Here is a 17,671-nt window from a genome sequence, read left to right as displayed (position 1 = left end):
GGCTTGGGAGTTCACCTCAAAGAGCTCCATGAGTCGGACACTCCTTTCTTCGGCATCATGCCGACTGAAGGAGAATACCCGTTGGGCCACATCTACATGCCGGTCACCTTCGGAACACGGGAGAACTACAGAACCGAGTTCCTAAGGTTCGAGGTGGCAAACTTCGACTGCGGGTACAACGCCATCATCGGGAGGCCTGGATTGGCAAAGTTCATGGCCATCCCGCATTATACATACATGATATTGAAGATGCCAGGACCGCAAGGGATCATAACTGTGCACGCTGACTTCCAAGGCGCCGCAGAATGTTTCCGAGTGGCCATTCAGGCGGCCCTCACCATCAAACCATCGGCGACTTCTTCTACGCAGGCGAACTCAAAGCCTGAGGAAGACCTCGCGGTACCGCAAATGAAGCTCAAGCCGCGACCTCTATGTGGCCGACTGAAGAAACCAAAAGGATCAACCTTAGGTTCGCTGATGAACGCAAAACCGCCATCATCAGCTCTAGCCTGGATGACAAATAGGAAGGCGCGCTCGTCCAGTTCCTGCAAGATAACCAAGACGTATTCGCATGGCAACCTGCGGATATGCCGGGAGTCCCGAGAGAACTGGCCGAGCACAAATTGAAGGTCTACCCTAGGCGAGGCCGATTCGGCAAAAATTACATCGCTTCACGCCCAACAAGAGAGAAGCCATCCGTGCTGAGTTGGCTCGCTTGGCCGCAGCAGGATTTATTAGAGAGGTGTTGCATCCTGAGTGGCTAGCTAATCCTGTTCTTGTACTCAAAAAGAATAAAGTGGATTGGCGCATGTGCGTCGACTATACGGATCTCAACAAACACTGTCCAAAGGATCCCTTCGGGCTTCCTAGGATAGATCAGGTGGTAGATTCCACCGCCGGATGTTCTGTGTTGTCTTTCTTGGATTGCTACTCTAGGTATCATCAGATTAGTCTGGCAAAAGAAGACGAGGAAAAAACAGCATTCATCACTCCATTCGGAGCTTACTGCTATACCTCCATGTCGTTCGGCCTCAAAAACGCTGGAGCGACTTATCACAGAGCTATTCAAACATGCTTAGCCGATCACTGGGGCAAGCATGTGGAAGCTTATGTGGATGATGTGGCGATCAAAACAGAAAATTCAGAAAATTTCATTGAAGATTTACAACTGGTCTTCAACAGCCTACGGCGATACAGATGGAAGCTTAATCCCGAAAAATGTGTTTTCGGAGTACCAGCAGGAAAGTTGCTCAGGTTTATTGTCAGTCACCAAGGAATTGAAGCCAATCCGGAAAAGATTGAGGCCATCATGAAGATGGAAGCACCACGATCACAAAAGAAAGTGCAAAGACTCACCGGATGTATGGCAGCTCTGAGCAGATTTATATCCAGGCTGGGAGAAAAAGGCTTGCCATTTTATAAGTTACTCAAGAAGGTGGACAAATTTCAGTGGACTTCAGAAGCACAGGAAGCTCTATATGTGTTGAAAAAGTTCCTGACAACACCACCAGTGCTGAAACCACCGCGTCGAGCCACGCCGACTCAACCAGCTGAAGATCTGCTGTTATATATCTCTTGCACGACTCATGTGGTGAGCACCACGTTGGTAGTCGAGCGAGCAGAAGAGGGACATGCATACCTAGTACAACATCCTGTTTATTTTATCAGTGAAGTTCTGGGTCCCTCGAAGAAGAAATACCCTCAAGTTCAGAAGCTATTATATGCAGTACTTCTAACTGCACGCAAGCTCCGTCACTACTTTGACGACCACAAAGTCATAGTAGTCACTGGATTTCCGATAGGAGATATTCTTCACAACAAAGAAGCCATCGGGAGAATAGCCAAGTGGGCCTGCGAGCTGGGATCTCATGACATCGAATTTCGACCTTGCACTGCCATCAAAACTCAAGCACTGGTGGATTTCGTATCACAGTGGACCGAACAACAGGTACCGGATAACCCAGAAACCGCAGAAGTATGGCGAATGTATTTCAATGGCTCGTTAAAGCTGCAGGGATCCTCTTTACTGCACCTGGAGGCGAACACCTCAAATATGCCCTTCAGTTGTTATTTCCAGCCTCTAACAATGCATCAGAATACGAAGCTCTGATTCATGGACTGAACATTGCCATATCACTGGGCATCAAGAGACTGATGGTATATGGAGATTCTCTGGTGATCATAAGTCATATAAATAAAGAATGGGATTGTTCGAACGATTCCATGGGAAAATACTGCACTGCTGTCCGGAAACTAGAAGACAAATTTGAAGGTCTGGAATTTCACCATGTGGAGAGAGATTGAAACACGACAGCTGATGTATTGTCCAAGCTAGGATCCAGTCGGACTCAGGTCCCGCCTGGAGTTTTTGTTCAAGAAATATTACACCCAAGCATTTCACTGGATCGGGCAGAGGAATGTAATACTCTGAGCCAACCAGAGTCAGATTCTGATGACTGGAGGGGGCCGATCATCAAATATATAAAGAATGAGGAGGAACCATATGACAAGAATGCAGCCGAGCGCATCGCAAGACAGTCAGCTCACTATACGCTTATTGGGGAAACACTATACAGAAGGGGCACATCAGGAGTCCTCATGAAATGCATTCTCTCAGCTACTGGAAAGCAACTTCTAGATGAGGTCCATGCTGGGCAATGTGGAGTACACGCAGCATCCAGGACCCTAGTTGGGAAGGTCTTCAGGTCGGGTTTCTACTGGCCAACAACGGAGAGTTATGCAGCCGAGTTAGTCCAGAGGTGCGAAGCCTGCCAGTACTTGTCAAAACAGCAGCATCTACCAGCACAGCAGCTGCAGACTATACCCGTAACTTGGTCGTTCGTGTGCTGCGGATTGGATATGATTGGACCTTTCAAGAAAGCTCAAGGAGGATACACTCATGTACTGGTTGCTATCGACAAATTCACTAAATGGATAGAGTTCAAACCCATTGCTTCTCTAACTTCAGCTAAGGCAGTGGAATTCATACAAGACATAATATTCAGGTTCGGGATACCGAATAGCATCATAACTGACCTAGGATCCAACTTCACCAGTTCAGAGTTCTTCGATTTCTGCGAGCAAAAGAGCATTCAGATCAAATATGCCTCGGTGGCGCACTCAAGAGCCAACGGCAAGTAGAAAGAGCCAATGGGATGATATTAGAAGCACTCAGAAAGAAAGTCTTTGACAAGAATGAGAAGTTCACAGGAAAGTGGATTAGAGAGCTGCCGTATGTGGTTTGGAGCCTGAGAACTCAACCTAGCCGAGCTCTGCATGGAAATACTCCCTTCTTTATGGTCTACGGTTCGGAGGCAGTGCTACCTGCTGATCTCAAGTTCGGGGCACCGAGGTTAATCTTTGAAAACATAGCAGAAGCTGAAGCTATTAGGCTGGAGGATGTTGATGTACTCGAAGAAGAGCGACTGAATACGGTGATTCAATCAGCACGGTATCAGCAAACTCTGAGGCGCTATCATGATAAGGCCATACGGCGTCGATCCTTCGAAGTGGGAGATCTCGTCCTCCGCCGAATTCTAACAGGGGAGGGACGACATAAATTGTCACCTCTATGGGAAGTACCATTCATAGTAGCAGAAGTCACTCGACCGGGATCATATCGTCTCACTTAGATGGACGACACGGAAATTGGGAACTCAGGAAGTTTTACCCCTAGCTACATCCCAAAAGCTATTGGGACGACGATGTATTCTGTAAATTGAGAAATATATCATCAATAAAAAGGCTTCAAAGGCACTCAAATTGTTCGCTGTCAATTGGCATACTTAATCAACTCGGGGTGACCACTATGCCCTACTAACGGAGCAATCGGCTTAAGTCAGCAATGACTTAAGGCGGTGCGACATGCTCACGCTTACTAAACTCGGGGTGACCACTATGCCCTACTAACGGAGCAATCGACTTAAGTCGGTAATGACTTAAGGCGGTGCGACATGCTCACTCTTACTAAACTCGGGGTGACCACTATGCCCTACTAACGGAGCAATCGACTTAAGTCGGCAATGACTTAAGGCGGTGCGACATGCTCACGCTTACTAAACTCGGGGTGACCACTATGCCCTACTAACGGAGCAATCGGCTTAAGTCGACAATGACTTAAGGTGATGCGACATGCTCACGCTTACTTAACTCGGGGTGGCCACTATGCCCTACTAACGGAGCGGTCAGTTTAAGTTGGCACTGACTTAAATTGGCACGGCACACTTGGCACGTTTGCAATCACCCATCTTAGGGCAACTTCTATGCCCCACGACGAAATTTCAAAACCATCACACTACATTTACTTCTACAATTGTAGATACTATGGAATTCTAACAATGGGAAAACAATAGTAGCATTCAGTATTCAAAAGTGTTCACTAACAAAACATCCGAGCACATTAACCACACATTCAAAGCATTCAGTGTTTTCTATTTAGTAATGTTCTTCTCAGGAGCAACTGACGAAGAAGGACGACTCGAGGAATCAGGAGCGGCATTCACGTCAGCCACTATGTCATCAGGAACAACCACGCCGGGTCTCCTCATCAGGATCCGCCCCGCGTGAATAGCTTTATCCGTAGCTTTGTCACGCTGGACCCTCAGAGTAGCAGAAGTCTCTTCAGCAGCCTTGACAGCCAACCGAGCAGTTTCTAGCTCCTGGGCGACTGATTTCTTTGAAGCACGCAGATCCTTGATGATAGTATCTTTGGTCGACACCAACTGCCTGAGGCGAATCACATCATCCAAGGACTCTTGCAGCTTATAACGATGATTATCCAACTCCTCCATGGTGAAGCGATGACTCCTCTCCAAGATGGTCAACAAATTGCTGGCATCGCGGTATAGCTTGTCAAGGTTGTCACGAGAAGTGGCGAGGGCACACTTTTCCTCCTGCGGACAAGAATCAGTTTCTCCAAACGTCAAGCAAGCAATAAGAACACAACAAACAAAGCCAAGATTCACTGGTCACCTTTTCAGAGTCGAGCTGAGCACGAAGGGTGGAGCTCACCATGTTAGCATCATCCAGAGAAGCAGAAACCCTGGCCAGTTCAGTCTGACCTTGAGAATATTTTTCCTCAAGATCAGAATACAACCGAGCCATATCTGTCAAGAAATAGTCAAGCAAAGGTGTTCAGTTAAAAAACAGAATTAATCAAGTAATCAAAAAAAGGAAGCAAAAGAGCACTGACCGGCATTTGCCACCTCCAAATCAGATACACGCCGCTGAAGCAGCACTGGATTCCAATGAGCTAGAGGCAAAGCTCCTTCTGGGACAGAGGCACCCTGCAACCTCAGCCAACTAACCATCTCATCAACCAATGCCTGGCATTAAAAACAGACAAGCATGAGAACAATTATCTGCCTGGGGTAAAGTCAGACCAGAAGAAACCAAAATACCTGAAGGTTGGAGAAGAATGAGGGAACCCCCAAGTCGTGGGAAGTCAATTGATGGCTTGACGAAGGATCACCAACCGGAACAACCCGCAATGCATCAGTGGGAACCAATTCAGTGTCATCAGCAGAAGCCAGAACTCTGTCATCAGGTGCGCTGGCCTCTAAAGCGACTCCTTGACCCAAGGCTTGGGCTATCGCCATGCAACCAGAATGTGGAGGAGAAGACCCTACGTGAACATCCATGGAAGTGTGGGAGGGAGAACCCACTTGGACACCCTCGGGGGCTGGGTCACAGCTCGCGCTACCCATCCGAGCCGGATCATCTCCGGCAACACCCTCGGGGGCTGGGTAAGCGCCAGCACCATCCTTGAGGGCCGAGTTTTCTGCAACAACCACCTCTAAGGCTGAAGGACCCTCAGTCACTTCTGTGGGAGCAGTGCAATCCAGACCAGCCTCCTGACCCTCAAGACCGCGCTCTAAGGTCGATGAGGCGTGGGACGCTGCCCGGGATGACCCCAACCCGGCATCGGGCACACCAGCACAAACATTCATCGCGCCACCATCTGCCGGCTCTGACAACAGATCTTCTGGAACCATGTCTTCAAGAGTCTGATCGAAGTTCGTCAGAGATAATTCTTGCAGACCAATGAGGGCAGACAAAGCAAGAGAAGGAACACCGCTACTTTCCCCACTAGCTATGTAACGCCGGCTGTTCTTCCGAATCAGAGGGATTTCATCCTCTTCTTCATCATCTTCATCAACAACACGGACAGTACACCCATTGGGGTCAACTTCAGCAGGATCACACCCATTGGGATCCACAGCAGTCGGGTCACACCCATTGGGGTCAACTTCAGCAAATTCAAGCACTGGCACTTCCTCAGCAGTAGGAACAGAAGGACCGATATCCTGATCCAAGCTAGACACTCGACGAAGACATCTCTTCTTCTTTTTCTTCCCCTCAGCAGGAGAAGTGGGCTGATTGTCTCAGCGAGAACGCTTCGGGCGAACACTGTCAGACCTCTGAGCATCCAAAGCTTTGCCGGCCTCAGGGATGGACGCCACCACCAGTGTTTCAGCAGGAGCGGCATCAGAAGAATCCTCAGCTAACATATTCAGCATGGCACTTATCTCTGCGTCACTTGGATTCAAAGGCACCTCAAAATGAACCTGCCTCTCATCGTCAGGAATTTCTCCGAGTGAGGCAACCAAAGCACTAACTTCTTCGGGAGAGGGTCGCACTCTAAGGCCCAAACCGCTATCACCATCAGCAGGATTTTACACGAAACTGGTAAAGGCCTGGGAAGGAGGCAGATTCCAGGCCGAGTATGCAACAGGAGCGCCGATGTTCGACACCTTGCCTCTGAGTATCATCTCAAGCCGGCTCACCAAGTCCACAGCAGGAATTCTTCTGTTGGTTACCTGGGTTGAATCAGCCAGGCCTCGATACAGATAGGTCGGATATGCTCTGTCTTTTAGCGGCTGAATGTTCTTGAAAACAAAGTCAGCGACCACAGCTTCTGCAGTCAGACCCCTTTCTTTCAACAATCCAACTTCAGCTAGCAGAGCCCCTGCCTTAGCCACCTCCTGGTCTATGGGGGATTCGGTCCAGCTCAGAGTGCGAACATCCGGTTGTCTCCCTGACCGTGGGGGGAGGGAATTCCCATGATTCTCCACGATGAACCAATCCAGGCACCATCCCTTGATGTTGTCCTTGAGTGAGATGTCGAGGTAGTCAGTCTTCCTCCCACGGCGCATCTCCAAGCTCGCACCCCCCACCAGCTGGTGCTGCCCTCCGGCCATCCCAGGCCAACAGTGGTACAAATACTTCCAAAGGCCAAAGTGAGGCAAAACACCAAGGAAGGCTTCGCATAAATGAACAAAAATGGAAACTTGCAGAATGGAATTGGGATTCAGATGGGTCAGATTCAAGCGATAGAAATCAAGGAGACCGCGGAAGAAAGGAGAAATCGGAAGAGCAAGTCCGCGGATAAGAAAAGGAACGTAAATGACGGATTCGTGGGTATCTTCTGTCGGAACAGTGACCCCACGACAGATCCACCATGAACAGAGCTCCTTCGGAGGAAGAACTCCGATAGAAACGAGATGAAGAAGGTCGGATTCAGAGACAATAGACATATGGTTACCTGCGAAAGGCAACTGACTGTTGGGATCGATGGGGGAATGATTGCGACGGACGAACTCGAAGCTTTCCGCTTGGGCGCCATCTCAACCTTGCTAGCGAGCGGAGCGGAAGCAATATTGCAGGAGAGCAGAGAAAGCTTGGATGCAGAAAAGCAGAAACTAGGGCAAGGAACGTGGAGGTGTGCGACAGTGCAGTACATATGGGGTTTTCCCGGGCCAGACGCCATTTCTAAAAAGCGCCCAGTCATCACCCGGCGGTTATTTCTAAAACGCTGGCGTGCCATGTCATCACCCAGCGGTTATTTCTAAAATGCTGGCGTGCCATGTCATCACCCAGCCGTTATTTCTAAAACGCTGGCGTGCCATGTCATCACTCGGTCGTTATTTCCAAAACGGCCGACGCAGCCCAAATTAACTCAGCTATTATTTCTAAAAACGCTGACGTTACCTGACTTCACTCGGCCACTATTTCCAAAGCGGCCGACGTGGTCCGTTATCACTCGGCTGTTACTTCTAAAACGTTGACGTCGCCAGCAGTCACTCGGCTGTTATTCCTAAAACATTGACGTGGCTCCAGAGGATTCGGATGTTACCTCTAAAACGCTGACATCGCCAGTAACTGCTCGGTCGTTATTTCTAAAACACTGACATGGCCCGCTATCTCTCGGCTATCACTTCTAAAAGCCCCAACATCGCTGATAATCACTTGGCCACCACTACTAAAGCGTTGGCATCGCGAAGAAGGCAGTCTGAAGCATGACTCAATGATTCTAAGTCGCTACTTAAGCATTACGTTCAGAAACAGCCTCTGCAGTAGGCATTAACACGATCGACGATCAGCAAGAAGGCAAAATGATACACACAAGATGGAGCGAAATCATTCTTCATTATATGGGAAGCACTACTGAACTTACAAATCAACTCATTATGAGTTGATGACCTCCCCATTACTACATCATATTTTACTACACTATACTACTAGCTACTACTACATTATTTCACTAATATTACTTCTACTACTAATCTATACTAACATTTAAAACCAGTGGCATCTAGCCACTGGCCTTGTTGCTGCCCCTGCTGCTGCCGCCACCGCCGTCGCCGCTGCCACCTTTGCCGCCGCCGTCACCGCTCTTGTCGTCGCCTCCGCCGCCATCACCATCGCCTCCGTCGTCGTCGCTGTCACTGTAACACCCCTGGTGTTACTGTAACTAAAACTTGAGCATGGCATCATAGCATTGGCATTGCATATGTTTGACACACCTAGAGTGCTTTCACTAGGCAAAAATTTCAAACAAGTTGTATTGTTTTGAGTGTTTTGCAACTAGAACCCTGGTTAAGGAACTTAACCCTAAATGGGGATTATAGGGGTAAAACTTTACCCAAGTTAAGAAAACCTAAATACTTTAGGGTAAAAGTCATAAAATGACCCTAAGGATAAGCTTGAATCACTTTTATACCCCTGAGATACCAGAAACCCTAATTGGAACCCTGGAAAACCCTAAAACCAAACCCTAGGGGCTTATATTCAAAATTAGTCCACTTTTGGACTAAAGTGCAAAAACCAAGCCAAATAAGTGTCTTAAGTCCTTTGGTTCACAAATATGTGGACTTGAAAGCAAAACCCAAGGTTTTGGACTTAAATGCAAAATAGACCTCATGTGAGTTTATTCTAAGTCTGGATTTCAGTGATATTGGCTCAACTTTGGAGCCTTGTATCTTTCAGGATATAGGGTTTTTGCCCTAGGTCACCACATCAAAGTTGAAGACCCATTATAGGAGAACAACTTTGCTAAAGAGTGTGAGCTTAGTTGTTATGAGAAATTTGGAGAAAAACCCAATCCAAAACTGGCTGTCAGGCTGTTTGATCTGAAATTCAGTGTAGCACATGACTGACATCAACTTCTAGCCCAAATCCAAGCATGATCCAGTGCTCAAATGAGTTTGATCTCTATAGTTGGATTGTAGCTGGTTTGTAACTCTACAACTTTGGTACAGAGTATTGACAAAGTTGCAGTGTAAAATTTGGAGAAATATTGCTCTGAACTTGCTCTGTCAGGCTAACTGATGGCGTCTTCCCATGGTACAGTAACCGGTAACTGAAAAAGATCTTCCCCGTGCTCGTCGCCGATAGCCGTCGCCGTCGATCGTCGTCGCTGTGATTCGTGCTCGGCGGTCACTAGATAAGTCTGTCGCGGTAAGGTCCTCGTCACCAGTGAGCTGGCCACCACTCCGACGAACCCCCCCTGTCTTCCTTCGACTTTGCGGCTGGCGGTAAGTACTCGCCGTCGACCGCCGCCTCTCGGCCGGGTGCCGCGTGGCTCTACACTTTCACCGTGTCGCCATGACCTTCTCTGAACCCTCCGTGGCTCACCGGAGTTACTGCCACGTCGTTGGCCACGTACCCGCGAAGCCAGTGCTTCTTCCTCCTCTCCGGCCGTCGACGCATCGCGATCAAATTAAGTGCCACCGCTTCGGAGCTCTATAAATTGACCCCGCCGTGAGCTTCACCACATCCTTACGCATCCAGCCACCGCTAATCGGCCACAATCATCCACCCGCGCACTTGAATTTCTCGTTTCCCCCAAATCCATTTTCCGCCGCCGTGAATCGAGCTCGCCGTGGACAGCCCGTTTCAGGTCCGATCTCACCCTCGGTTCTCTTGTTTCAACATCTTTGTGTCCTCTTGATGCTTACCGAAGCATTGAATCGAACTAGACCGCCCTGGGTCGCCGGGAACACGATCATGTCCCCATTTTGCTTACGGCCACCGTGGCCGGAACTCCCCAGTCCACCATTAGTACAATTAGGTTAGGGGAAATGCTCCGTAGGAGTTTAATTCCGTGTATGTCGCTCGGGAGCACCGGTCACTACCCCAATCGGCCGGTCTGCTTGCTCGTCGGAGCACGGCCGCGCTTAAGCGCCGTCGGGGATCTCGTGTTGTGAATTGACAGAACCCCAAGGGCATTTGTGCAATCCGTCAGTGACTCAAAACAATAGTAAAGGGACCTAGTTCTGTTTAGCCAGAAGCGCGAGGCCCTTTCTGCAAAATTGCCTGGGCGCGGGCGCGCGCGCGCGCGGGCGCGAGCACTGTTCTCCCTGGACCTGGGCTTGTTGGGCCAGAATCGGCCCAGTACTGTTTTATCGTTTTCCTTTTTCTTTTACAGCAGAACTCTAGAAATCTGTAGAAAATTATAGAAAAATCCTAAAAATATGAGACTAATTTTCCTAGGCTTGTTATTTTCTATAGTATTTAATAAAAATAGTTTTATGATTTTTAGTTTGAACAAGGAATTTTAGGGTATTTAAAATAACCTAAACTATTGATTCTGGATTTTTAGAGAATAAATAATAAGCCCAAAATTTCCCAAACTTTTTATGTAAGCTTATCACATTATTTAGAAGCCATGGGTAGAGTTTGGTTTGAGTTGGACCTTGTTTGATCACTAAACCCAAAACACTCCCCCCTGCTCCATGAACTCCTTTACCGACTCCGGAAACCCTAAGTTCCCGGAACCCCGTGAAGGCAAGTTGTATTCAAGACATAAATAATAAGTTTATGTTGTCTTTGCATCCTCATGAGCATCCCATGGCATCCATTCTTATACATATGTATGGTTATGATTAGAACGAGAAGAAGAGGTAGAAGTAACTGAAGAGCAAGTACAACCACCTTTGGACACTCAGGCCGGGAATAGTTTCTACTTCGACATTTGTGGATCCGAGCCTGAATCACCTGTAAACGAAGGCAAGCCCCGGTGCATGCAACCCCTTTCCTTGAGTTTTTAAATACTTTTCGCACACTTAAGTCTAGTGAAATGTGCATTAAGTTCATAGGAGTTACTTGAAACCCTTTGATGCATTGCTTTCCTTGATATCCATACCTTTATAGATACTTCTGTGAAGTATCAAAATTATGATTTACAAAAATGCTTAGCCTTGCTTAGATCTTGTGGATAGAAGTTGTCCTCAATTTAACCATGGAGAGGATAGCTTCTACCTGCAAGAATATTTTCATTTGGAGCAATAGTGGGATCTTACTGCAAAGCTCCCCGTGATGCTCTTTCATCCTAAGGAACAGACACATTCCTAAGGGTGGAAATACTTAAATGGAAACTTGGGGTAGGAACAGGTGATGTTCTACCCAGGTTGGTTAAGGATTAACGCGTATGTAGGCGTGCTGACCGAGGACCCTTTAACTGGTCACATGCCTCGTCATGGGTAAGCCTTGCCTCGGGCAGACTAAGGCCGGAATAAGACAACACGAGATGGGCGTGGAGCGGTGGCGAGAGTAGCGTGTACCCTCCGTGGCAAGAGGCTGGACGGTGGTGTATCTGTGCTCTCGGTCTGCGTGAACCTGATCTGGTCTTAAGAACCCCGGTGGCGGGTTGACATATGCAAGGGTTAAGTGCTACATATGTCGTGTGATTGGAGATCCTCAGCTGAGTATAATCGATTCGGATCGCCGTACCTTCGCGGTTATGAAGACTTGGTCACTTTTCTACAACCTAGAGTCAGGAGGTGAACACTATGGATAAAACTAATGTTGTCTTGATTTGATGTGAAATTAGACTAGATGCAAATAGAGTCTATTAATACTTAAGATGGCATTAAAAGATGAAAAGTAAGGACTCACTTAGTAAGCTTCTTCTGCAAAACTATAAGTTGATTTTTGCTAAAGCCTCTCCTTGACTCCTATTTATCCAGCATACCCTTGAGAGTCTTTTCCTTAGTCGGGTAAGACTTGCTGAGTATTCCATACTCAGGGTTTATCCCTTTGTTGTTTTTAGGTGAGGAAGTAGCAGACTTTTGCTGCTTCTGTGCCAAGGTGGTTCCGAAAGAAGAAAATCAAGACTGAAGTGCGGGAGGACTCGGTCCTCCGTTTAGGATCTTTTGCTTTTAGCTTATCGGGAGGAGTCTTGTGCCTCCCCTGGTTTGTATTATATTACCTCTATGCACTCACTTTTAGACTGGTCTGTAATAACCTAACTCAAGCTTGCTTTTGAAATAAATGTAAGATTATGTAATTCGCTTCCGCATTTCTTTATCTCCGATGTTCTGTAATGTCTACAAGATGGGTGAGACGTTCCTGGTGAGGTAAGGAAAGATACCGAACTTGTCAAGTAGTTTAGGGGCACCTACAGGGTTGTCTGATGTCCGTTGGATGAGGACAACTGTAGGTGGGCCTAATTACTTGGGAGGTTCCGTCACAGCTGGTATCGGAGCGTAGCCCTTCTTGGCAGATATTATGAAGCATCTTCAAAAGAATTTTCAAAAGTCTTACCTAGAAATTCTTTTCTCTTCTTACCTAAGTATTCTGAAGAAGTCTATCGTAAAGACCAGATAGGAAGAGTGCAACATATAGAAGGTTGAATCGACTAAGGTTGATTCTATAATTATACATGCATCATGCTAAGCACTATACTAATAGCATTTTCCCCCTTAGAAAAGATGCCGCCACGTACCAGGCTAACGGCACGCAAGTCTACGGGACCAATTGGGGTGCCTCGGCATCAATTGGCTCCCCGACATGAAAGTAGCAGCAGTGGAAGTAACGACCCTATCGGAGACCTTGAAGCTCGTGTGAGTCGACTTCAAGCAGCACTTCAACATAGGTCTGATGCTTGGGTCGCTGACGGTGATAGAATCAACGAACTGAGAAGGGACATCCGACACTTGCAAGATCAACTCGCTGATCGAGACTTAGCACTTGACTGGGCCGTGCAGTCTCGTTTGCTAATGTGTGCTAAGGAAGCAAGGGCTCAGGCCCGAATTAAAGAACTTAGCTCGACTGTCGATGACCTGCAAGTTTACTGCAATACATTGCACGAGGAAGTCCATATACTATACTCACAACTACACCCAAGTGAGCCTACACAACCTGCTGAGGCAGAAGCTGGACCATCTCACGTTGCGGGACGTGCGCTGGGTGGGGAGTTAGACCTTTTTGAGCCTCCTCCTTCTTTGAGGTTGGTTGACGTCTGGACTCCCACACCTGACGATGAGGCCGCCAAGACTAATGGCAAGCAGGAATAAGGGTGCTTTAATTGCGGCAAGTCGGGACACTTCATCAAGGACTGCCCATACCCTAGGCGAAATCAATCTAATGCTTCGCAAGGATCTGGGAAATCACTTCAGCCCAAGGTAAATGCTGTGGGGAAGAATACAAAGAAAACGGGGCGTGTATACTACACTCAAGTGGCTACTACACCGGAAGGAGAACCGGTGATGATGGGTACGTTTCCTGTAGCCAGTCACCCAGCAATTATTCTTTTTGATTCTGGTGCTTCACATACATTTATTAGCAAGAAGTTTGTGGAACAACATCATATGGCATACCATGAATCAAAGGAGGGATTTAAAATTCATTCACCTGGGGGACACATTTATACTAAAGAAGTGGCCTATGGAGTGCCAGTAACAATGGCCGGACGAAACTTTCCTGCTAACATGATTGTTCTGAAAGGCCAGGATATAGAGGTAATTTTGGGAATGAATTGGTTAACCCAATACAAAGCAATTCTCAACACTGAACTCAGAACCGTCAGGTTGAGCTATAACCAAGAAGAGATTCTTTTGACTCTCCCCGCAACCAATCCAGCCAAAGCTTCTGGTAGAGTCTATGAAGCCATTGTACCGGAGATCAAGAACATTCCGGTAGTATGTGAGTTTCCAGATGTATTTCCGGAAGATTTGCCTGGACTGCCCCCTGAAAGAGATGTAGAATTCGTAATTGAGCTAAAGCCCGGTACAACTCCTATCTCCCGAAGATCGTACCGTATGCCCCCTAATGAATTGGCGGAACTGAAGACTCAATTGCAAGATCTACTGAATAAAGGATTCATCCGGCCAAGCTCGTCCCCATGGGGTTGCCCCGCCATTTTTGTTAAGAAGAAGGATCAAACCTTGAGAATGTGCGTGGATTATCGACCCCTAAATGAGGTCACTATCAAGAATAAGTACCCCCTTCCCAGGATCGATATCTTATTTGATCAACTGACTGGGGCGAGGGTATTTTCCAAAATTGATCTCAGGTCGGGCTATCATCAAATCCGTATTCGGCCCGAGGATATACCGAAGACCGCGTTTACTACGCGATATGGATTGTTTGAATATTTGGTAATGTCTTTCGGACTCACAAATGCCCCTGCCCATTTCACTTATCTAATGAACTCGGTGTTCATGCCCGAGTTGGACAAGTTCGTGGTAGTCTTCATTGACGATATCTTGATATATTCTAAGAATGAAGAGGACCATGCTCAGCATTTACGGATTGTATTGACGCGCCTCAGGGAACATCAGCTATATGCCAAGTTCAGCAAGTGCGCGTTCTGGCTGGAAGAAATTCAATTTTTGGGGCACGTGTTATCAGCTAAAGGAATTGCGGTAGATCCTAGCAAAGTCAAAGATATTCTGGAGTGGAAACCCCCAACAACTGTTCACCAAGTCCGGAGTTTTCTTGGACTAGCTGGGTATTATCGCAGATTCATACCAGATTTTTCTAAGCTTGTGAAGCCAATCACAAGTTTGTTGAAGAATGACATCAAGTTCAATTGGTCTTCTAAGTGCAATGAAGCCTTTGAGCAATTGAAGACACTATTGACCACTGCTCCGGTATTAGCTCAACCGGACATCACTAAACCTTTTGACGTATATTGTGATGCATCTGGCAGTGGGCTCGGCTGTGTACTGATGCAAGAGGGCCGAGTGATTGCGTATGCTTCAAGGCAGTTGCGCCGGCATGAGGAGCACTATCCAACTCATGATCTGGAGCTAGCTGCTGTGGTTCATGCCCTAAAGATTTGGCGTCACTATCTGCTGGGTAATATCTGTCACATATATACAGATCATAAAAGTTTGAAGTACATCTTCACCCAATCAGAGTTGAATATGAGACAAAGACGATGGCTTGAGCTCATTAAAGACTATGAACTGGAGATCCATTATCACCCAGGCAAGGCCAATGTGGTGGCAGATGCATTGAGTCGTAAGACTTCCTGCCACTGTCTTATGGCAAAGACCTTCGAGAACACTTTGTGTCAAGAAATGGAAAAGCTAAACCTGGGGATCATTCAACAAGGGACTCTAAATCAGTTAAGGCTTGAGTCAATCATTTTGCAAAGAATAATTGATGCTCAAAAAGATAATCTGGGTATGAAGCACATACGAGAAAAGATAAGGGCTGGAACAGCCAAGTGTTTCAAAGAAGACGATCAAGGTGTGATATGGTTTAAAAACCGCATAGTTGTGCCAAAGAACGAAGAGCTCCGCCAGCAAATTCTGGATGAAGCACATCTTAGTCGCTATTCTATTCATCCCGGAAGCACTAAGATGTACCAATATTTAAAGCAACATTACTGGTGGACAAAAATGAAGATTGAGATTGCACGCTATGTGGCGAAGTGTGACACTTGCAGACGTGTCAAGGCCATACACATGAAAACTGCTGGTCCATTACAATCTTTGCCAATCCCAACATGGAAATGGGAAGACATCAGTATGGACTTTATTGTGGGATTACCCAGGACGGCCAAAGGGTATGATTCTATTTGGGTTATAGTTGATCGACTCACGAAGATTGCCCACTTCTTACCTGTTAAAGTCACATATACAATAGCCACTTATGCAGCATTATACATTGCCCGTATTCTCAGTTTGCATGGTGTTCCAAAGACCATTGTGTCGGATCGTGGACCTCAATTTGTAGCGAAGTTTTGGGAAGCACTTCACAACTCCTTGGGTACTAAATTACTCCACAGTTCGGCTTATCATCCTCAAACCAGTGGGCAGACTGAGAGGGTGAACCAAATACTTGAAGATATGCTGCGGGCATGTGTCCTGGACTTCTCACCAAAATGGGATGAATGTTTGCCCCTAGCGGAGTTTTCATACAATAACAGTTACCAAGAAAGTATCAAGATGGCACCCTTTGAAGCTTTATATGGACGTCGGTGTCGAACTCCGTTAAATTGGTCTGAACCTGGAGAAAGATACTTCTTTAGACCTGATATGGTGAAAGAGGTTGAAGAAAAGGTTCATAGAATTATCCATAATATGAAGAAAGCTCAAGCACGGCAAAAGAGTTATGCAGACAAACGGCGAATGCCCTTATATTTTCTTGAAGGGGACTATGTCTACCTGAAGGTATCACCAATGAAGGGCGTATCGCGTTTCGGAGTTAAAGGAAAACTTGCACCACGATATATTGGTCCTTTTCTTATTCTAGAAAGATATGGGCCAGTGGCGTATCGACTTCAGCTCCCCGAAACATTGTCTGCTGTGCACAATGTGTTCCACGTGTCACAATTGAAGAAGTGTCTTTGGGTTCCTGATCGAACCGTTGAAGTGACTGATGTTGTCCTGGAACCGAATTTAACATACTCGAAACATCCTCTTCGAGTTATGGATCAAAAGGACAGGGTCACCCGAAGAAAGACTCTCAAGTTCTACAAGATACAGTGGAACCAACATTCGGAAGATGAGGCTACATGGGAAACCCAAGACTTTTTAGATAAGAATTTCCCAGGCTTCCTAGCCTCATGTAAATTGTAAAGCCTGTATAGCTGTTGTAATAAAGAAGTAACCCCCACATCACCCCTGTCTTGTACCAAAAATAAGGAAATAAAAATGTGATGCGTTTCCTTTACCATTCCCTACCCTAGGATTTTTAATCTCGGGACGAGATTCTTTTATGGGGGGAAGGATGTAACACCCCTGGTGTTACTGTAACTAAAACTTGAGCATGGCATCATAGCATTGGCATTGCATATGTTTGACACACCTAGAGTGCATTCACTAGGCAAAAATTTCAAACAAGTTGTATTGTTTTAAGTGTTTTGCAACTAGAACCCTGGTTAAGGAACTTAACCCTAAATGGGGATTATAGGGGTAAAACTTTACCCAAGTTAAGAAAACCTAAATACTTTAGGGTAAAAGTCATAAAATGACCCTAAGGATAAGCTTGAATCACTTTTATACCCCTGAGATACCAGAAACCCTAATTGGAACCCTGGAAAACCCTAAAACCAAACCCTAGGGGCTTATATTCAAAATTAGTCCACTTTTGGACTAAAGTGCAAAAACCAAGCCAAATAAGTGTCTTAAGTCCTTTGGTTCACAAATATGTGGAC

This window comes from Zea mays, chromosome 3 (genome assembly GCF_902167145.1).
Source record: "Zea mays cultivar B73 chromosome 3, Zm-B73-REFERENCE-NAM-5.0, whole genome shotgun sequence".
NCBI lineage: Eukaryota > Viridiplantae > Streptophyta > Magnoliopsida > Poales > Poaceae > Zea > Zea mays.
This window is presented reverse-complemented; position numbering follows the sequence as displayed.